Source organism: Triticum dicoccoides, chromosome 5A (assembly GCF_002162155.2).
Source record: "Triticum dicoccoides isolate Atlit2015 ecotype Zavitan chromosome 5A, WEW_v2.0, whole genome shotgun sequence".
Lineage (NCBI taxonomy): Eukaryota > Viridiplantae > Streptophyta > Magnoliopsida > Poales > Poaceae > Triticum > Triticum dicoccoides.
This window is the reverse complement of record NC_041388.1, coordinates 165,294,299-165,303,395: the sequence shown is the minus strand read 5'-3', so window position 1 is coordinate 165,303,395 and position 9,097 is coordinate 165,294,299. Positions and strand designations below refer to the sequence as shown.

At 44.8% G+C, this 9,097-nt stretch overlaps 1 long non-coding RNA gene across 1 annotated transcript; it reads left to right on the top strand.

Annotated features, from left to right (window-relative positions):
• The first annotated feature begins 6,577 nt into the window (after positions 1 to 6,577).
• Positions 6,578 to 8,524, top strand: LOC119297120. The gene is made up of 4 exons (XR_005145536.1): positions 6,578 to 7,305; positions 7,404 to 7,496; positions 7,602 to 7,688; positions 7,767 to 8,524. It is a non-coding gene; the product is annotated as an uncharacterized LOC119297120 (long non-coding RNA).
• Positions 8,525 to 9,097: the final 573 nt, after the last annotated feature.

Below are 9,097 nucleotides of genomic sequence, written 5' to 3'. Positions count from 1 at the left end.
GTGTAATTGTTGGGATCCGATGAACTTTGAGTTTATGATCAGATATATATCCATGAATATTATTTGAGTCTTCTTTTGATCTCTTATATGCATGATTATTTATATCCTCGTATTTCTTCTTCGAATATTTGGTTTAGTTAGGCCAACTAGATTGATTTTTCTTGACATGGGAAGAGGTGCTTTGTGATGGGTTTGATCGTGCGGTTTTCTTTCCCCGGTGACAGAAGGGGCGGCAAGACATGTATGTATTGTTGCTATTAAGGATAAAAAGATGGGGGCTATTCCTACATGAATAGATCTCGTCTACATCATGTCATTGTTATTATTGCATTACTCCGTTTCTCCATGAACTTAATACACTAGATGCATGCTGGATAGCGGTCGATGTGTGGAGTAATAATAGAAGTTGCAGGCAGGAGTCGGTCTACTAATCTTAGACGTGCTGCCTATATATTGACCATTGCCTTGGATATCGTCATAACTATTCGATTTTCTATCAATTGCCCAACAGTAATTTGTTTACCCACCGTGTGTTATTTCTTGAGAGAAGCCACTAGTGAAATCTACGGCCCCCAGGTCTATTTTTTATCATATTTGCTTTCCGATCTATTATTCGCCACTTTTATTTTAAGATCTATTATTCCAAAATCGAAAAATACCTTGCTGCAATTTTTATTACTTATTTTATTCTCGTTTTATCGAGATCTATTTATCCAATCTACCACAAATCAATCTATCTTTTTACCGTGGAGGGATTGAGAACCCCTCTTACGCGTTAGGTTGCAAGTATTTGTTCTTAGTGTGCAGGTACCACTTACATAGTGTTGCTTGGTTCTCCTACTGGATTGATACCTTGGTTTTATTACTAAGGGAAATACCTACCATAGTTGTGCTGCATCATCCCTTCCTATTTGGGGAAATACTGACGTAGTTCAACCGACATCAGCAGGGGACGGAGGTGGCAACCCCGTGCGTTCGCTAAAGCAGTTGCCCCTGAGAGCAAGTACAATAGTAGGCTTATAGCCTGCTTACATGGCAATTTTCTCTATATGGAGGAGAGAGACATGAAAAAGTAAGGGCACTGAGCTCTCATGCAAGAGCCTAGCTGTTTGCGGATTTCTAGGCCGATACAAATAAATATGAAGAAAGACATAGAGAGAAGATGTGAAAAAGTAGTACCCTTAGGCCTCTTCCAATGCAACCGTGCTTACATGAGGTGCTAAGCACATTAAAAACTTTAGCAACTAAAGTCCCCAATGCATAGGTGCTTAACTTATTGTAGCTAAGCATCCTTCATTTAATGATTTTGCAACTAAAGTTCTTCATGCATTGATGGGCTTCTTTCGTTCAAGTGTTTTTCCTAGGTTCCCGCGCTTAGTATTGTTTCTTTTTGTGGTCACCACACTCATCTCTCTCTCTTAATTTTTTTAGAGAAAAGACGCAGCTAAGCCCGAGTAGGGCTCTAGCCTAGTCCAACTTTGAATTAACAAAGCCATCAACCGGCCAGGATACAACAGCAACATACAACAGAGAGCAAGAAGAGAAAATGGTGAGATACAGAGATGCTGGAAAGCAGCGTACAAAGCCTCAAACACTTCACACAGGAAGGATCTACAATGGAACACATAGCTAAAGAAGTCGAGACCCTCCATCGCGACTAAACCAAGATGGAAGCGATGCCGGCATAGTAGAGGGAGTGAAGATGCACCGACATGGCACGCCGTCACCAAAGACTAAGGACCTCAGCATGACACACCCATCGAACTCCATCTCCGAAGAAGGTCACAACCTCCTCGCCTGGATTGCCAGGCGCCGCATCGTCGAAGAACGGAAAGTCACCATGACCATGGATGGGAGCCGCCTAATCGTCCCTAGGAGCGGATCAGAATGCACCAACTGTGCCGCCGAAGCTCTTCCAGTGCAAGGCACGCAGCACCGACCACAACTAGAACACGCAGGAGGAAAAGCAAGGCTTGGACGGAGAAAAGAACGCCACCAGCAACCCCTGTTCAAGAATTCATCCGATTAACCAGTTAACTTGCCGATTAATTCCTACTCATAGGGTCACCGAGTAGCCGATAAACCGAAAAATCGTACGATTAATTGATTAAATGGCCGATTAACTTGCCGATTAGCCGATTAATCCCCTACTCGCTAGCCAACCGAGCAGCTACCAGTTAACGATTTCCTCAACAATGCCAGCAACTGTCAATGACCCAAACATCGCCCACCACCGCTTAGCCCTCAAGGCGACGCCTTCAAGAAGGTCATGGCGTCAAGGACGCCGCTGCCGCCCATCGGAGTAGGGTTTTCACCTGAGAGGCAGGGAGGTGGGTAATTGAAGAGCAGACCTTGACCGACGTCTTCAAGAAGAAAAGGGAATTGACGGCCGCGGGCGTCATGTCGTCGCGGTCGGCCGGAGTCAGCCAAGGGGATTCCCCCAGTCTAGATCTCCACAACCAGCTCCGTCCGCAGTTCGGGAACCGGCTAGCCACCTTGGCATTGCCAGGAACCGGTAGGAGAGAAGCACGCCGCGCTCGGACGAAGGACAATGGCCAGATCTGGTGCCGCTAGTCGCCGGAGCTGCCACGCCAGGCCCCAATCCACCATGGATTTGTCGGTCGCCCAACCAGATCGATGAAACCATGCCCACCCCGCTGCTCGCGGCGGAACACAGAGGGGCCTTGCCGGAGGGACTACCGCCCAGATCCAACACCCTCCGAAGCGGCCGGGGTAGCACAGGCCCCGCCGCCCCGGCCGCCACAGTCCCCGGTTGCGGCAGGGGCTTGCCTAGCGCGAGCCGTGTGTGGCGGCGAGAGGGGAGAGGGAGCTACACCAGCGAGAGGTGGGTCGCCCTGAGTCGCCCGCAAGGGGCGGGGGGGGGGGAGGAGTTCACTCTCTTCTTAATTACCTTGTCACATCAGATTTTTTGTCTATATGGCAAACTTAGCACATGTACAAGGTGAAACATTGAGAGTAGCCTTATAGCCAGCCTTATAGCTAATCTTATTGTATGAGTGACTATAAGTGATGTCTATATATGGAAACCTAGGTGCTTGGGTCACCTAGGTGCTTGGGCACCTTGATCGTTTTGGAAACTGTGATATATTTAATTCGTTTCCTAGCTATTCTTCATGCAAGACTTTCCATGCTTATGTTCTATTTTTTGTTCTAACAATTGGACATGCAAGACTTGCCATAAAATCAAACTATTAATGTTGACTTTTTTTGAATTGCTGCAGGTATGTAATGTGCGTATTTTTGTTCCTAACTATCTAATACCTACCAATGAAATTATATGCATACGCATGTATATATGTATTCAATAATTTATTTTTTTCAACTACTACATTTATTGTTTCCTAATTATCTAAAATGGGTATCATATACTTACTAATGAATGTATGTACGTACGCGGGTATGTATGTACACAATAATTTATTTATTGACTAATTGCATTTTATTTTTGTTTCCTAACTATCCAATACGGTTATATAATACTACTAACAAAAATATTGTAATACCCGGTTGACGTATATAACCGGCTATATGAAAAAGGGTATAAAAATATTATATATACCTGATCGACGTATATACCCGACTATGTGAAAAAATATACTTCAAGTGGCACACTTGTATACCCGGCTGTACGAAAAAAAATAAAAAATATTATACATAATTAGTCGACGTATAAATCTAAAATAAATATGGCTACATGATGTACGTCTATCTAATATATACCCAACATATTTCGAGTACAAAAACATACTTAAGATATTTTGGGTTATGTATGTATATACCTAGTGATTTATTCAAGGTATTAGATACTTGGTGAAAAATAAAGGTGAGTAAATAAAAAAATATGATATCCATTACACGCAAAAGAATACCCGGCTACGTGACGTATAAGATATGCATGGGCTTAATTTGGTGGGTATTAAGTGTTCATATTAAGCAATAATTAGCAAAATTCTTTCCTAATACAAACTAATTAATTTATCAATTAATGCTAATACTAATTACATGTGCACACATCTTAGTGTCATCCAACGGTTTTTAGGCAAGGTGCCCAGGCACCTAGGTGTCCCATACGTAGGGTATATACATTTGTGGATATCTAAAAGTACCTAGAATGAATCGTAGGGTATATACGTTTGTAGGTATATGTTCTAATACGTAGAATAAACCATGCAAAAATCATCTACAATTAATGGTAGTGGAAGATACAAGTGCATGCACGTGAAAAAGGAAAGCAAATTATTTGGAAGGTTAGTAGCGATTATTTATAAGCAGGGAATGCATTAGCAGGTTGAACCCGAACAAGGTGCCCAGACACTTAGGTGCCCCAAACATTTTATATATATATATATATATATATATATATATATATATATATATATATATATATATATATATATATATATATATATAACCTTAATAACACAGCCAAAATTGCTCACTATATGCTCCCGTTCTTCCTAGAAAAAGAGTATTTCGAGGGTCTCCATCACCAAAATGCGCTTTGGTTCCGAGCTAGGCCGTTATCACATTCCTCAGTACTCGTCATGATCAGCGCCAAGCGGGTATGCAGCTACCCTATTTTCAGTTTTGGCCGTTGCACAGTGCCAGTATTTTTTATATATTATTTTTTGCGAAGAGCACAGTGCCCGTATTTGCTGGCAAATAAACAGCTACAGCTCACGCGTACATGAGTCGGCACAACAGTACGGGCACACTTGCCATCACCGGCCACACATGTACTATCATGATAGAGACCGATCGTGTGTACGACTGCGGCGTGCGTCAAAGCAGGTTTTTTTAGCGCAACAAGGATGGAAAGGGTTCACGCTGGTGAGGTCATGCATGCAGGTGCCAGTAGCTAAGAGCATCCTCCAGCCATTAGCATCCCAGGAACATTATGCGAACCAAAAAAGTTGGTGTTTTGGAGGTCATTTGGCGAAATCCGACGAAATAAAGAGAGTGTCTTCCCAGTCACATCCCACATCAAGCAAAAATTTGTAAGGAGAATGATTAAGTGGGACAAGAAAAAGGACATGTGGTGAGACACGACTCGTCGAAACTTGTGCCGACGTCCCCAAGAGACCCCCAGCGCGCCGGGTTTCGCCTGGGTTTGCCGGCGCTATTTTAACGTTCTGGGGGGCGTTGGGGGCGTGGCTGGGCCGTTTTTCGGCGAAAAGTGTCGTCCGAGCCTAAAACCGAGCCTAAAAAGGTGTCCTGGGGGCATCTTGAGGAGGCTAGTGGAGATGCTCTAACTAATGCTCTTGCACAGCTAGTGTGAAGATATGAAGCACACAAACGGGTTCCAGTGCAAATCTCTGAACAACATAACACAGTGCTTGACATAAACAAAATAAAATAAAATCAATTAGTTAGCTGATACATGTAAACAATTTATATAAAAATAAATATAATAGGATGGCATCAGGTAGGGCTTTATTCCTTTTACATTCTTTTTGGAAAATGTCATTATAAAATACTAGAGTGCATCTTATCTATGCTGATTAAGAAATACTTGATATTAAGTGTGGCTGGTTTAAGAATTGAAGGGTATTGATACTTGATAATAATACGGATTGCGACCTTTGGTAAAAAAATAGAAAAATATATCATTTTGTATGCATGATTTATCTTGTTTCTGGCGAGTTTCCGGTAATTGTTTTTTTAGCTATGAGAGTTCCTTGGTGTTTTCACCTCTGGAAAACACTGATTAGTACACTCATTGGCATGGCATTGTCATGAGAGGCAGTGATGATATGATATCGAAGAACATAACGAGGATGTGCCCTTCAGTTCGTACGAGAATTCTTACTACTAGAGACGATTGTTTTTCAAATAAATCGCTAATATGAAAGTAAAGTCAAACAATTTGAAGGCAAGTTTTTAACCCGTCAAACCAAAAAGAATATATATTAAATATATTAAAATATGATCCAAAAATAATGGGGAAAGCATGTGCATGATGCATGCGTAAAAGATGAGGGCAAATGTTATTCCGAGTAATAACAAGAGCAATTTGAATTATCCATAATTCGGCTAGTATACTAAGAAAACTAGGCCCGTAAGGGTTCGATTTTTCTGGTTTTTTTAGAATTTTTTTACTCATGTTGTTTGAACGACATGTATGTGCCTTGTCTATTCTGCGTCTGCAATGCATCCTATGAAAGAGTTCCTTTGTTTTTTTATTAATATTTGTTTGACTGCATGTTTTTGCATAGTCAAAGTCACGTGGCCACTCCAGATTTTTTGGGTTTGCTTCATTCGATGCGTCAGCATGCATGTCTTGGTCCAGTTCACATGGCCCTTCTAGATTTCCTGAGTTGGCTCTGCTCCATGCTGCATGGATCATGCATGTCCCCATGTTTGTCTCACAAGCCATTGACTAGCAGTTCACCAATTGACACGTCCCCATGTTTGTCTCACAAGCCATTGACTAGCAGTTCATCAATTGACACGTTGCCTTCTAGGCTTTTCTGGGCGGCTTCATTTTCATTTTTTTTTTCTTTTATCTGTCTATAAGTACTTGTTTGCCTTGCCTGGTGTTCATTCACGCCCCCGCAAGAAATCATCCAACCATTCTCTTTCCCAACCCAGCACTACACCGCCGCTGCCTCCTCTCCTCCATCTCTGCATGGGCGCGCACCCCCATCCTCCCCAACCTAGTCGCCGGCTGGCCGCTGCTCCCTCTCCTCCATCTCTGCACGGGCGCGCACCCCCATCCTCCTCAACCTGGTCGCCGGCCAGCCCCTGCGCGACGTCGTTCATCGAGCTAGGGTTGGAGCAGCTCGGCGGCGATGAGGAGCAGGCCAGCCCTCTCAAGAGGGTCGTCCACACCGTTGCCGTCGGTGACTTTCAGGGGCAGTCGGCGCCTCTCCTCTCTAATCGCGACTCCGGCGACGTCGGCCAGGACGTTCGCAATCGGCGCAAACGTGGTGGAGATGTAGGGCCCCTTGAGGGAGAGGTCGATGCTGAGTTGCGCCTGTTGAAGCATGACGGAGAGGGGGGAGGCCTTCCGGCCACCGCCGGCTCAGCCTCAGCTTATGATCGAGGTGCAGCTCCAGCAGCACCGGCAGTTTGCTGCGGGTCATCAGCAGAGCGCAGTTCATCTTCCAAATCATGCCCCGACCCCGGCTGCATCTCCCCTTCCGCTACACGAACGCCTTGGGTGCGGTCTTTAGTCCTCACTGGTGAGCCCCTCCATATTATTTTGTATAGGGCTTCAGCCGCTGCTGCTTGCTTCTGTTTTAGGTGGTTGCCGCTTTGACAGGCGTTTGTGAAGCGAATCGGGTACATGCTGCCTTTCTTGTCTTTGTATCCTGTGCTTTCATTCCTTTTGGAGTTCATATGGTTCGCCTGCTGAACGACGCTCTGGTCGGCCACCATAGGTTCGTTCTTCGGTCCGTTGAAGTGGCCGGGGATTGTTCCGGACGTGGGACTCTGAGGCGCCCCTTCTTCGTGGGTATTTTGCTCTGCTTTTGGTATGCTGTCCTGATTTTCTGAAGAAAAATGCTTCATTAGTGGTGTCTGTTTTAGTATGGTTCCTCATCGGTGATTCTTTGTTTTGTCCTTGGATGGTCTTGTAGTTTCTTCATTGGATATGCCTCCAATTTAAGCGCGCTGGCGATGGCAAGAAGTTCGGCGTGGAAAGCGACCAGCTGGTTCCTTTCGTGGTGAATACGGGCTATTTTCTATTTAAAATGTGACTGTTTTTTATTTGGGTTCTTATTTTGTTTTAATCCTTTTTACAGGTATTTGACTGGCTGTGCAGTCGAGTAGTGTGACCTGACGATTTTTTTATTTCCGTCTTTGGTTTCCGGTTCTGATGGTCTGGGGTGATCTCTGCTCCCTGTGCAATGTGATCTTATAATCTACTCCCTCCGTTCCTTTTATGTACTAAGAGAAGCATCTGACATGTCCGTGCTGTACCGTCCCTGTTTCTCTTCTGGTCGGCACTCTGGTTCTTTGCATAGTGTTGTTCCGATTTTGTAGGCTGATTGTAACCGGAATGAGAACCGCAGTTGTTAGGAATACCTTTTTGTTTTTACTGAGTGAAGCTACACCAGCCTCCTCGAATCGATGATCATGTAAGCATCTAGCAGTCTTGAATGTCACTCTCCCTAAACATATTTTGTCGAAAAACACTTTCTAAATGACTGTCGTGAAGAAATGATGTTCTTTCTTCAGATCAATTTCATTTGCAGGTAGCTATTGCTCTGAATGCATTGCAAATTTATACACGCTGCATTGCTCTGTGAATTTTTCAAACCGGAAGTGGGAATGATATCACTTCTTTGGAACTGAAGTTACAATCGTAGGTGCAGTATTAATATCTATTTTGGCATTCATGTACTGAGAAGAAAAGTATATTATTTTTATTTAATGTCAGTTTTTAAAGTAAATTAGGAGGTCCCAGTATGGAGTGCAAACTCATCCTATATCAAGTGCATTGTGTGTGGAACTAGGCTTTCTGTAGGTTGTGTGTGTATCTATTTTTAGTAGTGCGTGTCATGAAGCCCAAGGCAGTCTCTAAAATACAATCATATTCCTATTGACACATAATATATCATATATCCAGTTGCCAGTATAGCATGCTGTTAGGGCATCTCCACTAAGGCCCCAAGAAGCCCCCAGGCGCTTTTTTGGACGCTGGTGAGTAATAAATGCCCTAGTTAGGGCCTCAAGACTTTTGTTTTGCGCCGGATTTAATAAAAGTTAGCGTCGGCACGCCCACCCCGCACCCAGCCTGTCGGGGGGCAGCTGGGGACGCCGGCATTAGCTTTTTGCAGGCGCTGCCCCACTTGCCAGCCTCTCTCCTCCTTTCTCTTCTCCAGGCCCACCCACGTGCAGCACACTCCCTCTCTCTTCTCCACGCCCACACTCCCTCTCTCCCCGGTTCTACTCTCCATGTACTACGGGCGGGCGAGGCAGGAGCTCGCCGTGCGCGGCCGGGGCGGGCACTGGCCGGAGCTGGCGAGGCGGGGCCGTGGCCGGAGCAGGCAAGGCTGGGATAGGTGAGGCCGGAGCAGGCAAGGCCGGGGCGGCCACGGGCGCGCGCGGCCACGGGACGGGCGTGGCCTCT